Below are 22,408 nucleotides of genomic sequence, written 5' to 3' on the forward strand. Positions count from 1 at the left end.
ATCATTATATATATATATATATATATATATAATACATTAGTAGCCTACTGATTGTTTGCTAGTTACAGAAATACTCAAACCAGCCCATCTGGCACCAACAATCATCCATGCGATTATCTAATCAGCTAATCATGTGGTGGCAGTGCATAAAATCATGCAGATACGGGTCAGGAGATTCAGTTAATGTTCACCTCAACCATCAGAATGGGGAAAAATGTGATCTCAGTGATTTCGACCGTGGCATGATTGTTGGTGCCAGATGGGCTGGTTTGAGTATTTCTGGGATTTTCACACACAACAGTCTCTAGAATTTACCATGCCAATGGTGCCAAAAATAAAAAACATCCAGTGAGCTGCAATTCTGTTGATGGAAACACCTTGTTGTTGATGAGAGAGGTCAACAGAGAATGGCCAGACTGGTTCGAACTGACAAAGTCTACAGTAACTCAGATAACCACTCTGTACAATTGTAGTGAGCAGAATATCATCTCAGAATGCTATTCTGAGATGCGGGTTGGCGCTGTTTTGGCGGCACGAGGGGGACCCACACAATATTAGGCAGGTGCATTTAATGTTGTGGCTGATCAGTGTGTGTGTGTGTGTGTGTGTGTGTGTGTGTGTGTGTGTGTGTGTGTATATATATATATATATATATATATATATATATATATATATATATATATATATATATATATATATATACACACACACACACACACACACACACACACACACACACACACAGTACTGTGCAAATTTTTAGGCACTTGTGAAAAATTTTGCATAGTAAGGATGTCTTCAAAAATAATGAAATAAATAGTTTTCGTTTATCACTTAATGTCATACAATGTCCAGTAAACAAAAATACTAAAATCAATATTCGATGTGACCACCTTTGCCTTTAAAACAGCACCAATTCTCCTAGGTACACCTGGACACAGTTTTTCTTGGTTGTTGGCAGATAGGATGTTCCAAGCTTCTTGGAGAATTCACCACAGTTCTTCTATCTATTTAGACTGTCTCAATTGCTTCTGTCTCTTTATGTAATCTCAGACTGACACGATGTTCAGTGGGGGGCTCCGTGGGGGACATGACATCTCTTACAGAGTGCCCTGTTCTTCTATTCTAATAATTTCTATTTACAAAAGGAATGTTTGGGAGTCTAACATTTATATTTCCTATTGATACACTAAAGCTGAAGATATAAATAACCATCTTAAGGCAAATGCTTTTGTGAAACATCTTATGACTTTTGCACAGTACTGTATAATCTTGTATACTTATGTTCGTCTTGCTCCAAACATTCCGTCCCCCTCACTTTTAAAATAATGGCTATGCCCCTGCTGTGGCTGGATGAAAAATGAAAAATATTTTCTTATATTGGGCTTTTGGAAAAAGCTTTGCATCTTTCTGACTGTAATCACGCATTTTATGAGGATTATTTTGACCGTGAACTGTAAACAGTCATTGGCTGAGTTTGAAATGGCATACTACATACTGCTCTTACTCTTTCTGCCTGATGTGGAAGAAGCAGTAAAAGTAGTATGGGAAGCATGCAGTTGTGAAGACGGCCCACATTCGCTGGCGTTGAGAGCGGCTTTGAGCGGAGCATTTCCACACTGGTGTGTTGTGAGTGAGTGCTTTCAAACCATTCCTATGAAAGTTGAGTGCCACGCTCTCGAGGTGGATTGTGGGATTGAGAGCAGTGAGGAGAAAGCATTGAAAATTTTGAAATTTCTCTGCTTAACCGTATGTTTCCACTGGCGCTGAAAAACTCAGCTCAAGGCTGCTCTCAACGCCAGAGAGTGGTCACTTTGGGGTGTGTTTCAGCGAATGTTGGATGTCTTCGCAATCCTATACTTCCCATACTGCTTTTACTGCTTCTGCCACATCAGTCTATGGCAGAAATAGTAACAGTATGTAGTATGCAATTTCAAATTCATTCTGTGATTATTTTCAGTTCACTGTCAATCTAATCATCATAAATATGCATGATTACAGTCAGAAAGAAGCAAACTTTATTTCCAAATGCCCAACGTAAAAACTGGTGATTTATTGTGCTTTTTCCATCCAGCCACAGTATTGTCACAATGAATGCATGCAATCATCATTTGAAGTCCGTTTGTTATTAAAGCACTGAATTCAGCAGAAACTGCAAGCTGTACATTTCCACTGGCACGTTGTGAGTGAAGGTGAGCGAGCATTTTCAATGCATTCCTATGGAAGTTGAGCGCCACGCTCTCGAGGTGGATTGTAGAATTGACAGCGGCGTGGAGAAAGCATTGAGGGTGGTCGAGAGCATCAACATTTTTGAAATTTCTCTGCTTTATGCAAATGAGGAACAAAAGATGATTTAGCTCAAAATTATGATTTTGCATCACACACTCGTCTCACTGAACGTGTCACTCAATGTATTGATTTTCTTTTAAGGTTCTACCATTTATTCCATTATATTCAAGACGCAGACGAGATGTAGACATGATGCAGACGTCACGTAAACCACGTGTGTCAGTGAAGCCTAGGCAGACGTCACACATCATTCACATATTGCAATGGAGTGATTCGTGTTCAATTTCGCTAACACGTATTGCAACACGGTATGTAACACGGCTCAGTGAAGCGTGTCAATGTCTGCCCTTTGGCAGGAACTCCATGCCAAAACCCAGTGTCCGACCGACCGACTGAACGTCTAACCGAACATCTGACCAAACGTCTTGTGCTTTGAGCATCTTACACAGCGGGTGACCCACGTGACGACCTGATGTCACGTCAACATCTTGAAATTAGCTGGTTTTTAACTAGGTAAGGAGCCAAGCTGTTGTTTAAATACTATAAATGGACAATAAAGGCACTAGATGTAGATATTTTATACCTAAAACAATACTCAACCATTTTTCCTGCATCCTGCTGTACTTCCCTCAATAAGCATTTAGAGAAAGGTGTTGTAGGCTAAATCATTCTGAGTGATGAACTGATATAAAAAAGGTTCATGACTTTCTCTGTTAATTTTTAAAGAAACTTACTCACCACATTCCATGACAGAAGGATCTAAAGTTATATTTTCATACATTAACGTGTGTGTGTGTGAATAGGGGCGGACTGGGACTAAAAAGTGGCCCTGGACTTTCTGGCCCAGAGCGGCCAACCAATCCCGGCCCACAACACACCACACCATAACACACCAGCTCATTGATTTCATTTTCCGGCTCAGTTTAAAGTTTTCATGTTGAAAAAAAAAATTCAATTTTACATTTCTATTTACTGCTAGTCGTGACAACGGGCCCCACAGTGCAAAAATTGTCATAACTTTAAAACATATAAAATCACTGTAAATGTGATGTGGATATTTTTAGAGAAAGCACTAAAAATAAGCACTTTATAGCTCATACAAATAACATGTCTGAATTTTTTTTATTTTTTTTCCCCAACATACTACGTATGTTAACGTAGGTTAAAATATACATGAAAATAAAAGAGAAAGTGTGTATTTTATGTGCTGTGACAAGTCAGCATTTCTTCAGTTTTTAAAGATCTTAATCACCTTTCAACTTTTTTCTAGAAATGTAAATAAACTATTGTCTTAGTTAATATGAGGTTGTGGAAACAAGTATAATAATAATATATTATACGTGTATATATAGCTATACAAGATCATAAAATGTTCTTTAAAATAGTTAGATGAAGAAAGTGTCACACAGCAGGACACAACTGACATGAAATTTTAAGCATTGTCATCACTCACATAAATGTGTAAATGTTTTTATTTTTATTTTTATTTTATTTTTTTATCAATGAAAGTTGGCCAGAATATGTACATATAGGGCATTTGATTAGCAGCACCTTACTACTACTTAGCCTCTTAATTCCTATGGAAGCAGTAAGGGTGTTCTTAGTTTTTCACACATGGCTTCTCCATTTTGGCTTTATTTTTGTTAAATAAATCATGACGGTGTAATATGTCATGTGTTGTTGTTCATCTGAGGTTGTATTTACCTAATTTTAAGACCTGCTAAGGACCAGATGATTTTTATTATGTCTTGATACGTAAAACTATAGAATTCAAGGAGGGTGTACTTTCTTTTTCACATGACTGTAAATATAAACAAAAATAAATATATTAAAACAAAATAAACATACCTCTTAAAGTATAGATCTTTTCAGATATTTTGCAGATTAATTGCTCATATTTTCACTCTATGTGAGTTTGTTGCGTCTTTATATCTGCAGTGTTTTAATTCCCCAGATTATGCTTGAGAAAAAGTGAAAAGCCCTATGCTTTGACAAGTGCTGTTTCTGCTATGCTTTAAACAAAGTAAGCCTCAAAGACTCAAACAGCCACAAAGTAATATTTTTCATTACTTATTTTCTGCATTTGTATCTGGCGTGAGCATTATTCAGCAAGCTGCACTTTAGCTCCCTGCGGTATGAATAAATTATGCAAATGACTATGTACTGCTCATAGCTTTACTGTTTGCAGATTTTATATATGCTGCTGTTATTGTATTTGTTCTAACTTGCAGTTATTTGTCATTTTGTGATTATTCAGAGCTCATCTTATACTTAATATGTTGTCTTTGATTGGTCAAATAATGAGGTCCAAGTGAGGTACACAGTAAAAAGCGAATATGCAGAAATATGCTACGATGTGTAAGTAGTTTCTAACTAAAAGTAATTTCAGTTTTCCCAAAATAAAAGCAATTGAACTGGCTTTACCTAACATAGTTTTTAGAATATTCACTCTGTAATGGGGTCTGCACGGGCATGTCGGAGTCCAGGGCGGCTGCCTATATCGCCTGTAGGACGGGCCAGTGCTTGCACAGCAATGGAACGGCCAAAATTACCCAGCGGCCCAGCGGGAAAACGCCCGGTGCTCCCGACGGCCAGTCTGCCCGTGTGAATGTTACTTAAAGAGAGCAAACATACTGTACATACATATATATAAAGTCTTAATTTATGTCTTTCTATTTTTTCATATTATTTTATTCATACATATATCATTTTAATATAATTTTTTTACTCATTTTTTATATTGTTATTTGTCAAATTGTTTAATTTTATTTTGTGTGCTATATTGTCTCACAAGTTAGAGATAAAGAGTTTCAATTTCAAGGTCTTCAATGTCATGGGACAATGTTGTGAAGAAGTAATTCTCCATTGACTGCATGGTATAGTAACTCTTGTTGAATTTGTGCTGGTCATACAAAGTCAGACTGAGCATTGGGAAAGATGCAATTAAGATTATTCAATAAACTCTGCTCATTTTTACCATCACTTCATCTCCTGCCTCCTTCTGTATTCCCCCTGCTGACTCTTGGGCTGGTAGGAGAGTGTGAGTTAACATAAACTGTTGATGTTGATTGGTTTTGTATATCAGTCAGAACTCTGATATATGGATATCTTCTGGTGGAGAGAGAGGTCTTGTGAACACTGGATGCATTTTCACTGCCTCATGTTTTTATATTCTAAGCATATTGAATACTGTACATGGCATCACATCTCTGTATATAGGCTGTATACATAAGCAGTGGGTGAATGAATTGCAGGGTAAAGGTACATAAAATAACATTTAAAATACAAATACATTTTTCCCATCTGAATCCATACATTAATTTCAAGATTTTCAAATTGCAGGTTCTGCCTATTGTACAATGTTCACACTCCATACAAAACACTCCAAATGAATAAATTGTTGATTATTGTTATTCGCACAGACACCAGTATTCATGTTGATAATTATACATCTCAAATAGTCTATCAATCCATCATTCTTTATATAGTCAGTCTCTTTTTCCAGGAAATCTAGAGAATCTCCAGGTGATGTCATGTGCAGCTTTAAGAGAGCATTTAGAACCTTCTTTCACAGTTTCTTGGTCAGACTTTCCTTCTCCTGGATCTCTTTCTTCTGAGCCTCCGAAGTTTTGTCTGTAAAACATATTCATGTATACCCCCATTTTCTGATGAATATTTCTGTTTTCCTCCCAATAATAAACATGTTTTTATTATTGTTTACATTTACAGTACTGTGCAAAAGTCTCGGGCACATGAGATGGTTCACAAACATTTGTCTTAAGATGGTTATTTTCTGTCTTTTGCTTTAGTGTGTCAGTAGGAAATATCAATTTTAGATATTAACATCTTTTGCACACAGAATTGAATAGAAGAACAAGAAGCCATACAGTAAATCTGGGATTATATGAAGAGAATTAAGCAATTAAGGCAACCTAAATCCATAGAAGAACTGTGTCAAGTTCTTCATGATGCTTGGAACAGCCTACTTGCCAACACTGTTGAAAAACTTTGTGTAAGTGTACCTAGGAGAATTGGTGTAGTTTTTAAGGCAAAGGAATGTCACACCAAATTTTGATTGAGATTTTTTATGTTTACTGCACTTTGTATGAAACTGATAAATAAAAGCTATTTGTGGCATTATTTTTGAAAACTCCACACTTTACAGCATTTCTCAGAAATGCCTAACATTTTACACCGAACTGTATATTAAACTTTTCATAAACAGTTTAAACCAGTTCAGAAAATGTTTTGGATTAATATCAAAACTAATACATTGACACCATCTTCTGGACAATAAAGGCACATCATTATACAATTGTACAATAATGTAATTCTTAACTACAGTCAGGAGTGGAAAGAGTACTGAAAAATAATACTCAAGTAAAAGTACTGTTACTTCTTAAAAAATGTAGTTTGATTAGAGTAAAAGTACCTGTCCTAAAAACTACTCAAGTAAGAGTAAAAGAGTAGCTCATTTAAAAGTACTCAAGAGTAGTGAGTATTGAGTACTGAGTTGCGAAAGCTATGCCCTGTCATAATAAAAACTCTATGCTGCAATTTCAAAATGTAGCACACATACTGTAATTTACATTCCCTTTTATGGCTGTTAACCAGAAAGAAAACAAAATATAGGTATTTTATGGGTGTTTGTGACTGACAACTTTTAAAATACATCACTTATCAATGAAACTGCAAACACTACATGAATCTGATGGAAAAATAAAAATAAAAGGGTGACATGATTATATAAATGAAAAGATGAAAGTTATTTTCAATATCATAATGTATGAAACAATTACATTAAAATCAGTTTATCTGCAATGTCTAAATTTCCCTTAATGTCGACAGAGAGTTACTGTTGCACATAAAATATGTTCAAAACAATGCAAGGAATGCAAAAAATAACACTAAAAAAGCAGGGTCACTTGGCGCGTCATGTCCCGCACAATAAACGGGGTAGAGCATTTGTTTGGTACAGGTGCCACATCGGCCTTCAAAGGAATAATTCACCCAAAAATGAAAATTATCTCATCATTTAGGGTGTGTTCACACTTGGCAGGTTTGGTTCAATTAAAACGAACTCTGGTGCGATTGCTCTGTTAGTGCGGTTAATTTAAACAAGTGTGAACGCTGCCATCCAAACCTTGGTGCGCACCAAACAAGCGGACCGAGACCGCCTGAATAGTGGGTCTCGATCCGCTTCCAAACGAACTCTGGTGCGGTTCAATTGATATATGAATGCAATACAGACCAAAAACAGGAAGTAATTTGCCTAATACTGACCTCAAGCATACCTGGTTCTTCTAATCATAGGAGCTATGTTGCCCATTACAGTTCGGTACAGGCGTCGGAACCGCCGTTAGCCGTCCTTGCAGCATATCCTCGTTTGTGTGTGCAGCGGAGGAATTCCTGGTGCTGTTTTGACTCCTTTACACATTTTATTAACTCTTCGTTTGTTCTCGGCTGGTAAAAATACCAGCATATATACATATATAAAGCGCATTTAGCCCCGCAGCCAGCATTGTTTTGGATGTTCTGCAAGTTCCGTCAAAAAATATACGTCATAAAAGCTGTCCAACCAGGTTGTGACTTTTTCCTGATTCCTTTTGTTTTGTATCTTTAGGTTTGGTGTAAAAAATGCCAGTGTGAATGCTAAGCGAACCAGGATTAAATGTATAATTTTCTTTTTTGGTCCGGACCAAGAGAACCGAACTACAAGTGTGAACGCACCCTTAGTCACACTTATGCCATACCGGATGTGTATGACTTTCTTTCTTCAGCAGAACACAAATTAAGATTTTTAGAAGAATATCTCTTTTGCGAGTGAGTGGATGCCAAAATTTTTAAGCTCCAAAAATCACACAAGTCAGCATAAAAGTAGCCTAATCCATGTGACTCCAGTGGTTAAATCCATGTCTTCAGAAGAGATATGATAGGTTGTGTGAGAAACAGATCAATATATAAGTCCATTTTTACTATAAATTCTCCTCCCTGCTCAGTCAATCTCCACTTTAACGTTCACTTTCTTCTTTTGTTTTTGGTGATTCACATTCTTTGTGGATATCACCATCTACTGGGCAGGGAGAAGAATTTCTAGCAAAAATTGACTTAAATATTGATATTTTTCTCACCCACACTTATCATATCTCTTCTGAAGATATGGATTTAACCACTGGAGTCATATTGATTACTTTTGTGCTGCCTTTATGTGCTTTTTGGAGCATCAAAATTTTGGCATCCATTCACTTGTACTGTATGGACCTACAGAGCTGAAATATTCTTCTAAAAATCTTAATTTGTGTTCAGCAGATAAAAGAAAGTCATACACATCTGGGATGGCATGAGGGTGAGTAAATGATAAGAGAATTTTCATTTTTGAGTGAACTATTTCTTTAAGTAGCACATGGGGGGCCACATTGTCCTCCTTTTGAAATACAATATTCCACCATTGATTTTGTTCTTGTATCTTTTAAGCCCAGCAATAGTTGTGTTCTAATGCATTATGCATACTTTTCTGAAGTATATTTGTGACTGATGGACTATTCTGCCTGAAGAATTGCTCTACAAAGTTTGATACTTTTCTATCAGGCATTAGAAAAAAAGGCTAAGCATAATTTATAAATTATTTTATCATCTCTACTTTCCTGGTAATTTATTATACAAATTAACACACTCTCTACATCAGGGGTCGGTATTATTAAAAAATATTATTATTAAAAATGTCACTGTTTTATTCTATTACATTAATACTTTTAAACCTACTTAAGTTATTCAGCCAAAAGTAGTGAGTGGTTTTCTTGTTTCCTTGTTATTGTTGTTTGATTAATAGCCTTTATATGACATAGCCTATTAGACAGTGCACAAATGCACATTTCAAGTCCAACATTTTGATGCAAATACGCTTTTTGTCCCACTGTTTACATTCACTTTAGACCAAACCGACTGTGTTTACATTAGTGCCTCACCAAGATGGGCATTGGCAGAATTATAAAGTGTATTTGACCATTTAGACGCGTACCCGCATTAGCTCACAAACATTAGCCACCTGTCAATCAAACAGCACGCAGCTACAAATGTCAGGAAATAAAAAGTCAGTCTTTTATATTTTATCTAGATCAACCAACCAGTGGTTGTCTTGCTATCGTGATTGATGTAATGAACACCCCTGTTCTAAATGTAGAACATAGGCTAAGTATAGAAAATTACCCAAAATGTATCATCGATATCAAGGACATCTCTCTCTCTCTCTCTCTCTCTCTCTCTCTCTTTTCAGATAAACATCACAATTGTTTTATCGCACAGCCCTATTGATAACATTGCCTTAATCTCTCACATCAACCCAATAATCTCAGTGACAGATAGTTAAATTACAGGCTACATCAGGGCTGTCAAATTCGGTTCCTGGAGGGCCACAGTCCAGCAGAGTTTAGCTCCAACCCTAATTAAACACACCTGAAGCAGCTAATCAAGGTCTTCAGGAGTGCTTGAAGATTACAAGGAGGCATTTTGGAGCAGGGCTGGAACTAAACTCTGCAGGGATGCGGCCCTCCAGGAACTGAGTTTGACACCCCTGGGCTACATTATAGACACACAGAATCTAGTAAGCAGAAATATGAAATTTACCTCGATATGTTTCTTAAAATTAGAGGCAGGATTAATGCTGACATCTGGCTTGAGCAAGTTAAACTCACATGACACAGTCAAGCAATTGGCCTTTTTCACTGCGAAAAGCCCTTTCAGGTGTGGCCGAGATGTTCAGGTGTTGAACTGTGTTTGAGGCATCTCCACATCCATAACAGTTGGCTCCAGATCTACAGCTGCCCTTCAAGTTTTTTATGTGTGATTTGATTTGACGGGAATCACGAGACTCCCCCTAGCCAATCATGTTGATAGATTAGATAGATCAAATCAGGACAGGATCAGGAGGGTGGACCCGTGGAAAGCTCGACGGAGGCAGGCGGAGCCGAGGGCGGCTCGACGGAGGCAGGCGGAGCCGAGGGAGGATCGACGGAGGCAGGTAGAGCCATGCAAGGTGGAGCCATGAGAGGCTCGAGGGGCAGAGCCATAGAAGGTGGAGCCGTGAGAGGCTCAAGGGGCAGAACTGGGGGTTTTAGTGCCTGGAGAGCAGCCGAAGGCTCGAAGGACCATGGTGTAGCCGGTGGCTCGGAGGACCAATGCGGAGCTGGGGGATCGGAGGACTAAGGAGGAGCCGGTGGGACTGATGACCAAGGCGGAGCTGTAGGGATGGAGGTCTCTGGTGGAGCCGATGAATCGTAGAGCCGAGGCGTAGCCGGAGGATCGGAGAGCCAAGGCATAGCCGGAGAATCGGAGAGCCAAGGCAGAGCCAGGTGACCGATGGACCAAGGCTGAGCTGGGGGGACGAGGGACCCCGGTAATGCTGATAGGCTGGAGGACCACGGTGGAGACGAGGGGACGTAGAGCCAAGGTGATGATGAGGGATTGGAGGGCCAATGCAGAGTCCAGGGCTCATAGGGCCAAGGCGGAGTGGGAGGGTCGACAGATCCCCTTGTCTGGGAAGTCACCGGGGGTGATGGTCGTGCCGGTGACTTGGGGGGAACCGGCTGATCAGAAGGAGGAGGAGGAGCTAATGTCCTGGGTGGTGGCAATGGAGGAGAAGGGGCCATCGTGCTGGACGGAACCAGCAGTGGAGGGAGGGCTAGGGTGCTGGGATGGAACCAGCGAGTCCATGATGCTGGACGGAACCAGCGGAGGAGGAAGGGCTAGGGTGCTGGACGGAACCAGCGAGTCTATGATGCTGGACGGAACCAGCGGAGGAGGAAGGGTACACAGGGTGGGCATAAGGGCGGGAATCAACACCAGGTCTATTAGCTCAGCAAGAGCTGGCTCTGGGACGAACGGGGCTTGCAACGCTGGCTCTGGGATGGTCGAGGCTAAAGGTGTTGGCTCTGGCTCGTTTGCCGTGGCGGGCATGGGCTTGTTGGCCGTTGGCCATGGAAGGCTTGGAGCAAGGAGCCGTGGAAGGTTTGGAGCAAGGGGCTGTGGAAGGCTGAGGGGCATTTACTGTGGGAGGTGGTTCAGTGTCCTCAACCGCCTTACCCACAGTGAAAGGGGAGTCACAGTGTTTCAGAGCCACCTCCACGTAATCACACGACATCCAGTGAGGATCTGCTGGAGGCATCCCTGCCTTTAGTGCACTATTTAGACCAGCCCTGAAGAAAATCACCAGAGCGCGGCCATCATAGTGCACTAAATTAGCTAGTTCAAGAAACTCGGACGTGATCCTCAACTGGACGGTCCCCTTGTGTAATGAGGAGAATTCTTACAGCTGCTAGATCCATACTGGGTCAGTTCTTCTGTCACATTTTGTAAATAAAATGTTAATAAAAATAAACATGAACACATGTAACAACAAACAAGAACTGACAAAGAGGGAACAAAACTAAAGGGTTTTTATACAAATAGGTGCTGATGAGGGAATGGAGAACTGGTGAGGAAGATGGGGAACAGATGGCTGATGAAGGCAGTGCATCATGGGAAATGTAGTTCAGGGGAAACTAAAGACAGAAGACAAAAAACATTTCAAAATAAGAGTTCTTTGAACATAACAGTGACACACTGTGACAGTACCATACACGTTTTTATAGGCATAAAATGCAACACTAAATTTTCAGACAATATGCAACAGGGGTCCCTGCTCCGTCTCTCTACATACCAAGGGGTCCTTGGCCTGAAAATGGTTGAAGACCCTGATCTAGAGGACAGAGAAATTAAATGTCTTCTATACGCAGATGACCTACTGCTGCTCTCACCTACAACAGAGGGATTACGTGAAAGCCTCTCAATTCTAGAAAATTACTGTAGAAACTGGGCCTTACGAATAAACATGGACAAGTCTAAAGTCAAAACTTTTCAAAAGAAAATCGTCTTAAATACAAAAAAATATGTTTTTACATTTGGGGGAGAAATTCTTAGCCATGTTACCAGTTACAATTATTTAGGTCTGACAATCTCAGTTTCTGGACAGTTTGACATGGCTGTAAAAGACTTAACAGACAAGGCTCGTAGGGCATTTTACAGTGTAAATATTATTCAAATTTAGAAGGTGAGGTGCTTGGTGTGTGACAAGGAGCTTTTGTGTGGAAATAACACTTCATCCATGCTAAGACATTTCAGAGCTTTTCATGAGAAAGCGCAGCCCGAGAAAAATCCTGAATGCACACAAGGTAGTAGGATTGTTTCTTCCCTACCTTGTTTGTTGATAATTTGGGCAGCATTATCATAATTTCAATGAATATACAGTTTTGCTCAAAAGTTTGCATACCCTGGCGGAAATTGTGAAATTTTGGCTTTGATTTTGAAAATATGACTGATCATGCAAAAAAACTTTTATTTAAGGATAGTGATCATATGAAGCCATTTATTTATTTATTTAGCCTTTTTAAATCATAATGATAACAGAAATCACCCAAATGGCCCTGATCAAAAGTTTACATACCCTTGAATGTTTGGCCTTGTTACAGACACACAAGATGACACACACAGGTTTAAATGGCAATTAAAGGTTAATTTCTCACACCTGTGGCTTTTTAAATTGCAATTAGTGTCTGTGTATAAATAGTCAATGAGTTTGTTAGCTCTCACGTGGATGTGCTGAGCAGGCTAGATACTGAGCCATGGGGAGCAGAAAAGAAGGTAATGGAAAAAGATGGTGTGGTTGTTTCAAGGAGCACAATACTTGTCGACCCTTCTCCAAACACAGCGCTTATGGTTGTGACCATAAAGCTCTATTTTGGTCTCGTCACTCCAAATTACAGTGTGCCAGAAGCTGTGAGGCGTGTCAAGGTGTTGTCGGGCATATTGTAACCGGGCTTCTTTCTGGCAACTCAACCATGCAGCTCATTTTTGTTCAAGTATCGTCGTGTTGTGCTCCTTGAAACAACCACTCCGTTTTTTTCCAGAGCAGCCTGTATTTCTCCTGAGGTTACCTGTGGGTTTTTCTTTGTATCCCAAACAATTCTTCTGGCAGTTGTGGCTGAAATCTTTCTTGGTCTACCTGACCTTTGCTTGGTATCAAGAGATCCCTGAATTTTCCACTTCTAAATAAGCGATTGAACAGTACTGACTGGCATTTTCAAGGCTTTGGATATCTTTTTATATCCTTTTCCATCTTTATAAAGTTCCATTACCTTGTTACGCAGGTCTTTTGACAGTTCTTTTCTGCTCCCCATGGCTCAGTATCTAGCCTGCTCAGTGCATCCACGTGAGAGCTAACAAACTCATTGACTATTTATACACAGACACTAATTGCAATTTAAAAAGCCACAGGTGTGGGAAATTAACCTTTAATTGCCATTTAAACCTATGTGTGTCACCTTGTGTGTCTGTAACAAGGCCAAACATTCAAGGGTATGTAAACTTTTGATCAGGGCCATTTGGGTGATTTCTGTTACCATTATGATTTAAAAAGGAGCCAAACAACTATGTGATAATAAATGGCTTCATATGATCACTATCCTTAAATAAAAGACGTGATCAGTCATATTTTCAAAATCATTGCCAACATTTCACAATTTCTGCCAGGGTATGCAAACTTTTGAGCAAAAACTGAGCAAAACTCTGTTTTTCCCTATAGCTTCTCACAAGAAGAGGGTTGATGAGGCATTGGCCAATATGGTTATCAAAGACTTTCAGCCACAGTGGTTGAGGATGAAGGTTTCAGGGGGCTCATCCATGCTCTGGACCCTACCTACATGCTGCCATCCAGGCAGGTGAGTATGAATACAGCAGTGTGGACTTCAATCAACATGGATGCATACCTAGCCATAACCTGTCATTATATTGATGACAATGAAAAGTGGACCACTGTCTTGTCGGGGGTTGAAAAGTTCCCAAACAGACACACGGTTGAAAATATGGCCCTGGTGAAAAATAATATTATGGAGGAGTGGGCAGTCAAGGACAAAGCGAAGTGCCTTGTCACAGATGCTGCAGCAAACATGATTGCTTGTGCAAGAATTACGCAAGTGAAACACTCAATCTGCATTGCACATGCCCTTAACACAATGGTTAAAAAAAAAATTCTTTGTGACATCTGGAAGAAAGCGAAGAAAGTGGTCACCTATTTTAGAAGCAGCACCACTGACAGATAAATGTTGACCAAGATGCAGCAGGAGATGCACAGACCAGTTCTTAAACTGGTCAATGAGGTGGAAACATGCTGGAACAGCACTTTTCACATGCTTCAATGCCTGCATGATGAAAGACAGACTATGGGGGCATCCCTTGCCTCACTTAAAACTGACATTACTCCGCCTGATGAAGCCATAGTGAGTATGAAGCCATAGAGCAAATTCTGTGTGTTCTCTCCCCATTCCACCAGGCCACAGTAGAGCTGTATAAGGAAAAACATCTCCAAACTCATTCCATTACTGAAAATGATACACCATTCTTTACAGGGGGAACAAATCAGTATTTATTTGTATTTATTTAACCTATTCATTAACAGTAGTAATCAATGTTTTGGGGCTGACTTAGACTGTTTTTTTTTTAGACTGTTATATATAAATAATTAAATACAGTATATTTTAGAAATATTATATTGTTTATATATATATATATATATATATATATATATATATATATATATATATATATATATATATATACTATATGTTTTTATTGCAGCTTTGAGTAACCCATCAGGCATCTGAGGGAACACATCTAGAATATGGAGTTGCTGAGCATAATGACCATGGCAACTTTGCTGGTCCCAAGGTTTAAAATATTGGGTTTCCTTAACCAGAATAAAATGACAGAGGCTGTCAAACGGCTATAAGCAGAATGTGCCAATATCATCAGGACTGAAGACGAAAGACCATCAACATCGACAAGCACTCTGTCAACAGAACCACCATCCTGAACTCAACAGTCTACAACAAGCTCAAGTATTTATTTATTAATATCTTTTTCCACAAAAAAATAAATAGTTGTTGACTGTTGGTGTATGATGTATTCAGTCAATGTACATGTATAGTCACTCCCATTCAAGTACTTTTCCCTTCACATTTCTTAGGTGGAAACCTGTGGCTCCTGTTGGACAGTGCTGTGGACCAGAGCAAACAAAGCTCAAATGCCACAGCTGATGCAATAGTCGAAGTTGATAGATACCTTACAGAGACAAACATTCAAAGAGCCGAAGATCCACTGGGATAATGGGAAAATACAAAAACAAGTTTACCCTCATTCTATACACTTTGGCACTGCAGTTTCTTTGTACACCAGCCTCCTCCTCTGTGAGAGACTGTTCTCTAAGGCAGAGGAAGTACTGTCAAAGAGGAGAAATAGACTCAGGCCCAACACTGTCAAACAGCTCTTATTTCTCAATAAAAATAATTAAAAACTTCTCCATCCCACTTCTGCCATTCCCACAGTTACACAAGCACTATCACTGCCAAGTCTCATAAGCACATTTAATAACCAGATGATCCCATAACACAAGATGTTCTTATTCACATCTTAGTCCTGCGCTTTAAATGGATGGATAATTTTGTCCATTTCAAACTTCTTAGGCTTTAATTCAAACTTATTCAATTACATTATGAAATACCCTGTCATACAAGTAGTATAGAGATAATAATTACAGCCCAAATACTTGCCATATGCAACTCTTGTTTATTTATATACATTATTATATTACATCATATTGAATTATATTGGTTCATATTGGCATTTATTGCCATGCTTTATTGGGTAAATGATTTTATCAGAGGCAGAAAATCAACACACACATGTGTTAGGCTTTTTTTGTGCATGTAACATTTAAACTACATCAATGAGGTGTGTGGTTGGTGCTTCATCCGTAGGAGCTTCATCCTCAGGTTTTTTGCTACTTTATTTTGTACTAACCACAAGATGACACTGTTTTGACACTCGAATCTTTGAATCTTTTCCCGGAAGAGTCAGGGAAAAGCCTCACAGCTTTATGAGGCTTCATTTCCCCATCCCTACAAAGTGGGTTCAGTTAAAAAGAGCTCTTTATTTACAGTCCATGATAAAGGGTGGTGCTATATACATTAAAGTGCAAAGAAAAGTGGCAAAATAAGCAAATCAAAAGAAAAAAATATATATTAACAACAAAAGTGCTAGCACACTTTGATTCAAAACACAAAGCAAAATTGCTAGGAGCAGCAAAAGCTGCGCACTAAAAAATGCATGTAGTGTCTCAAACTCATATAACAATCTTCAGGTCTCGACAAAGCTTGAACAACCTCAGAGGAGCTCAGCTGGAGGGACACTAATAACACTCAGGCTCTATAGGCTCTTTTCCCACAAAATTTGAATGGATCATACCATTAGTACAGGGTAACGCTACTTCCCTAAAACACATTCCTCAAAGAATAGGTTTTAACACATAAATAGTCATGACATTTTTAACCATACAATGAAGAAGCACAATGAAATCCTTTTATGAAAATAAACATACATTAAACAAATAATACATTAACATTAGTGATACCTGAGGCCTATTGCATGAAGTTGAATAAACTCAAAGTTTCAGAGTAAGTTTCAGGTTGACGAAACCAGATAGAGCTAAACCGGTTTAGAACAGGTTCATCAAAGCTGCAATAAAAACATTCAGTATATACATATAAACAATATAATATTTCTAAAATATACTGTATTTAATTATTTATATATAACAGTCTAAAATAAAGCAACAGTCTAAATCAGCCCCAAAACACTGTCCAGCAGCCATATCACCCTGTAGCCCACTGAAGTTAAGCAGGGTTGAGTCTGGTCAGTACCTGGATGGGAGACATCCTGGGGAAAACTAAGGTTACTGCTGGAAGAGGTATTAGGGAGGCCAGCAGAGGGTGCTCAAACTGCAGTCTGTGTGGGTCCTAATGCCCCAGTATAGTGATGGGGAATCTATACTGTAAAAAGGCACCGTCCTTCCGATGAGACATTAAACCGAGGTCCTGACTCTCTGTGGTCATTAAAAATCCAAGGACACTTCTCGAAATGAGTAGGGGTGTAACCTGGCCATATTCCCCCATTGGCCCTTATCAATCATGGCCTCCTAATAATCACCATCCATTAATTGTCTCTATAACTCTACTCTCTCCTCTCCACCAATAGCTGGTGTGTGGTGAGCGTACTGGCGCACTATGGCTTCCGTCACATTATCCAGGTGGATGCTGCACACATTTGTGGTGGTTGAGGAGAGTCCCCTGTTCACTGTGTAAAGCGCTTTGAGTGCATAGAAAAGCGCTATATAAATATAAGGAATTATTATTTTCGATCTAAAGACACTCGGTAATAAACATTCTCTGTCAGCTTAGAGTTTGATCCTGAGTTCATGATTAACCATGAAGCGCATGCACATGAATGATTGACGTTTGCCACGAACAGCATGCGTAAAGCTCGGAGAGAGTTGGCACGGTTTACTTTTCACGAGAAATTCAGCGTTATTTATGTCTCTGCTGAATGTGAAGAGAACATTATTAAAATATAAAGAATTAACATTTACACAGCATGAAAAAACACAGCTGCTGCCACGGAAGGCTGAGGTGACTGCTGGAAAAAATAACTGAATATAATGTGTAATTGAATTTATATAGGTTCACAATAAGAACATACAGGCTTTTTTATATTTATCTAATATGTAAAAGTTTTATATTCATTTAAATTAAAAGCATTATCTTTTAACAAAGTGCAAGCCATGTTACTTTGTGTGATAGTCTACAATACATTTTACCAGTATATTTGTTTAGGTGGAAAGATGCGTCTTTAAAGTGTGAGAAGAACCTTACGAGGTTTTCAGCATTACGCACTGCATACTGCAGTAAATCATAATATATACATTTAAATGTTTTAAATATATACATTTCCCCATGAAGCTCACTTTAAAATGATATCTCTGACACAATAAAGTCACACCCCCTGAATCTCTCGCTCCAAATTATTCAGCATCAGTTTGTGATCTGTAACCCTGTATTAAACCTGCAATGGAGCAGGTTAGCTGTGTAGCGTAAATTGCTATGGCGATTAACTGGTAAAAACCAACCTGCCTTCTTACTTAAACCAACCTCAATATTACCAGATTAGCCACTGAAACCGGCTTCATGCAACAGGCTACTTGTAATAAATGAATGTATGTCCCTTACAAGAGATATACCATTCATTTATAACAAGTTGCCAGTATCAGAATGTGTGATATTGAGGGGTTGGGGAGTTTGGGGTTACATTTAGGGCATTACAAAAGGGCATTTCGCACGCACGAGAAATGTTCGACTCACAAAGTAGAAAGTATTTTTAGCGAAAGAAATTCAATTTTGCACTTGAAAAATGTTCATCTGAATGTGTGCAGATGTTCTTTTTGCTCGTGCCAAGTTTCACTCACTTGCTCCAGTTGCTCCCCTGATACCCACCCTCTGTGCTCTCTAATCTCCGACTGCTCGCGTGCTCAACACAACACAACGTTACAGTGTGCCAACATTCCAGCCAATCAGAGATGAGGCTTCTGAATTCTGATTGGCTGGCTTGACCATCAATCACAAGATTGAAAAAGTGAGTTTTAATATTTGTCATTGTTTAACTTATGTTTCTATTCTTTGTGAACAATTAGCCATATTGTTACTAAAGTAGCTGTCTGGCTACGTCAAATTAGCAGATAAGCTGAGTACTGTAACTGTCTTCTAACATTAACCACCTTTGTTGTAGGATTCTGATTTGGATAAAAGCGTTCATTTATGAGGGTCATTATCAAAATATGGTGACATACTTGTCCCTTGACTTTTCAGTCATGAAAAAGACTTCAAATAGCGAAAAACCCAAATTTAAAACCTAAACTGTTTTTAAATAAAACAAAGTGGCTTTACTCTATATTTCCTTACACATTTAAAAAATAATACATACGAATTGGGCAATTGCCAGAAAAAACCCTTGTCCCCTTCATCTGGTACTCCACTTCTATGACATTTACCATTATTTATGTGTTTATTTTTTACTAATTTTGTTTCCTCAGGTCAAGCATTAGTGCAAAGCCTAACAAGTGTGCAAAAAAGCAAAACAAATTATAATTAATAATTTTAATAATTTAATAAGAATGTTTGTCCCTTGATTTCATGCCAGTGGCATTATCCATGTTAAAAACTTAATAAACCTAAAACGTCAAAGTTCCGAGGAAGAACAGGTGGCTTAAATTAGCATTCAGTAAATTTCCCACTATGTTGAATAAGTTATTAATTTGCATTTTAACTGTAAATTTTCACAGGGTTCATTTTAATATGTCATTGGTGTTATGTTGTTTAATATTCATATGATAGCTTTTTATTGAAAAAAAAATTGATTTAATGGTATGATTTATTGATTTTAGTCAGATTAGTGGTGTGTGTTTTGTGATGCTCTTGACAGCAAATTCATCTTTTAAGAGAATTTGTCACTGGTGTTATCGTCACTGTTGTTACAGCCCTTGCTTCAATCGTTAAATAAAATAATTAATTAAAGAACAACAATCAAGTTGCCCTTTATGATTAAAAATGATGTCAAAATGTTAAAAAAAAAAAATTTACCTTCAGCTTTTATGGGGGAAAACTGAATTGAAAAGTTCATTATTTTGTCAGAATGTTCAAAATTTTTTGAAATGACTCATGAAAACAAATATTATAACTTATTCAAACTCATGTAGGGACATGGTGAAATCGAATCAGCAGCAAGGAACCTGGTGTCATTGCTGCTGAACACAGTGAACACTAACAGCCCATCAAGGCAGACAGAACCTGAGAGACCAGGGCCAAGTAACAGAACAGAACAGAACAGGAGGAGATGGCTAAGTTCACGCACACTCTTTTGTTCAAAATGAAACATTTGTTATAAGCTCAGTCAATATTGTGTTTAGTTTCCACAGAGAGAAGAGACTTGAGAAGCCCCACTGGAGATTAAGCATTCATTAAGAGAAATATTATAATAAACATAATTTAGTAAACCAAATTATATTTTTTTGTGTGTTCAGAAACATGGCTATGCTATTACATTTTGATTGTAATTGTCTTGGAAAATGTACACTGTGTGCATCTCAGCTAGCAACACTGACTAATCAACTCATATTTACACTTCACAAAAATTCACTTCACAAAAATTCACAGAACTTTTCCAGGATATTTCAGGCCAAACTTCAAACGTGGTAAAAAAAAAAAAAAAAAAAAAAAAAAAGGTGCCTAACTGCCACTAAGCTGTGCCTTAAGACAAGCAAGAAGATCCCACTTTGTTTTTACCTGTTGCCAAAAATACAACAGTGACACCTTTGCCAAATGAGGAACTTGAACTACAAGCAGGCATGGGACAACAGACAGTATCTATTCCTGAAGTCAGTGACCAAATAGAGGTATAGTTTACTCACATGATTTGGGAATTTTGTTGTAGGACATTAAATGAAATGCCCCACAGAATATAGCAACCACTAATCTTGTGCTATATCCTTTGCCTCTGTTCAACTGTCTGCTTTACTTTTTGCCATTATCTAAGACCTCAAGAATCCTGCCTAAAAGCTTTCCAAAAATGGAGGGCCTATGTGGAGGGTAGCTCTTACACAAAGCAACGGGTGTGCAGGACTTTAGTGCAAAATGATTTTGTCTATTTGTAGCAGAAAATAGTACACCCCCTCTGAACATAAAGATATATTTCTATTTCTAAATGATTACTATTACAATTCATGTGAAGATAACAAAATTAAAATGTATTAAACATACTTAATAACAAAATCGAAAGATATGCTATCAATATCTGTAAAATAATAAAAAATTAGGCAGCTTTGCTTAAGTAAAGGGTTGCAAAAATCAGTGTTGTAGTGCTTGAGACCAGACTCGGTCTTGAGTCTGAGTCCAAGACCATATTTTCATGGTCTTGGTCTAGTTATGGACTCGTGAGCAATTTGACTCAGTCTTGAATCATACTCGAACAAGTGTGGACTCAGACTTAACCCCGACTCCAGTCGAGTCTCTTTTAAAACAAATATACAGTGAAAGCTTCGATTTATCTGACAAACATTTTTGACTGGCAATATCAGAGATCTTGACATTTGTCCTGCATTTCATTCTGCTGTGTAAAATCAGCACTAGTAATGCCCGATTCATGAATAAATCATTCTATTGAGTCAGTTCTTTTCAGCGAATTGGCCAAAAACGTTAGCAAAAAGGTCTGAATCGATTGGCTATTCAGTCCGATTAGTTCGGACTTCTATCTCACTGAATAATTTGCAGCATCTTCTCACTCGTTAAAACAGCATCAGGATATTTTAGAAAACGGAAAACAAACTAATCATTGGATAAAGTGAATATTTACCTACAGTGAGCAAAAGACTGCTTTTTTGAGAGGTAACTTTGAGAAAAGTCCATTGGTGCTATGTCTTGTAAATAAGGAGTTGTTGCATCTTTAGTAGTTTTTCTATGTAAACATGCTAAACATATGTTTTTGACTGTTGCATTACGTATCGCTGTGTTTTTGGCGTCTCGTGCAGGAGCGCCACTTCTTTTAAATTCTTTTGTCAAGTTAAAAAGAACATCAACTGTTAAAAACATGTCTCGAGACACCTGTGTTATACTTTTTTCCCTGATAGCACATGTACAACACCCAGACATCTATTTGATGTGTGTGATTACATCTGGAAGACGATTAGTTTACGTTGTTTGCTTTTCTGCAATACATCTATAAGACGTATGTCAATAAGTATATCTCATATGTTAATAAGAATTTAAAGTGATTGTAAATATGATATGTTTAAGATGTTTAGCAGATGATAGATACTTTCCAGATTAAAAGATCTAAAACAGACATCTCTGAGAAATACGTATGCTATCTGGGTTCGTTGCACTGCGTTGGTCTGAGCGGCCTCTAGTCTTTTAGAAATGATTTAGCCATCAGTTACATGAATGCTTAACATACTTAGGAAAATGTAAAAATACTTTTCTCAGTATCATCAGAATGTAATGGTTTCTGAAAAAAAAAGTAAAAAAAAGAAAAAACGGTTTCTGTGCGTACCCCGAGATGAAATCTTGGAGGCAAAAGTAAGAAGAAATGCAATTTACAATGAATAAATATAGTAGTGCAATTGAGGAAATTGTTAACAAATTGAATGTAA

This window comes from Myxocyprinus asiaticus, chromosome 46, assembly GCF_019703515.2.
Source record: "Myxocyprinus asiaticus isolate MX2 ecotype Aquarium Trade chromosome 46, UBuf_Myxa_2, whole genome shotgun sequence".
Taxonomy (NCBI): Eukaryota; Metazoa; Chordata; class Actinopteri; order Cypriniformes; family Catostomidae; genus Myxocyprinus; species Myxocyprinus asiaticus.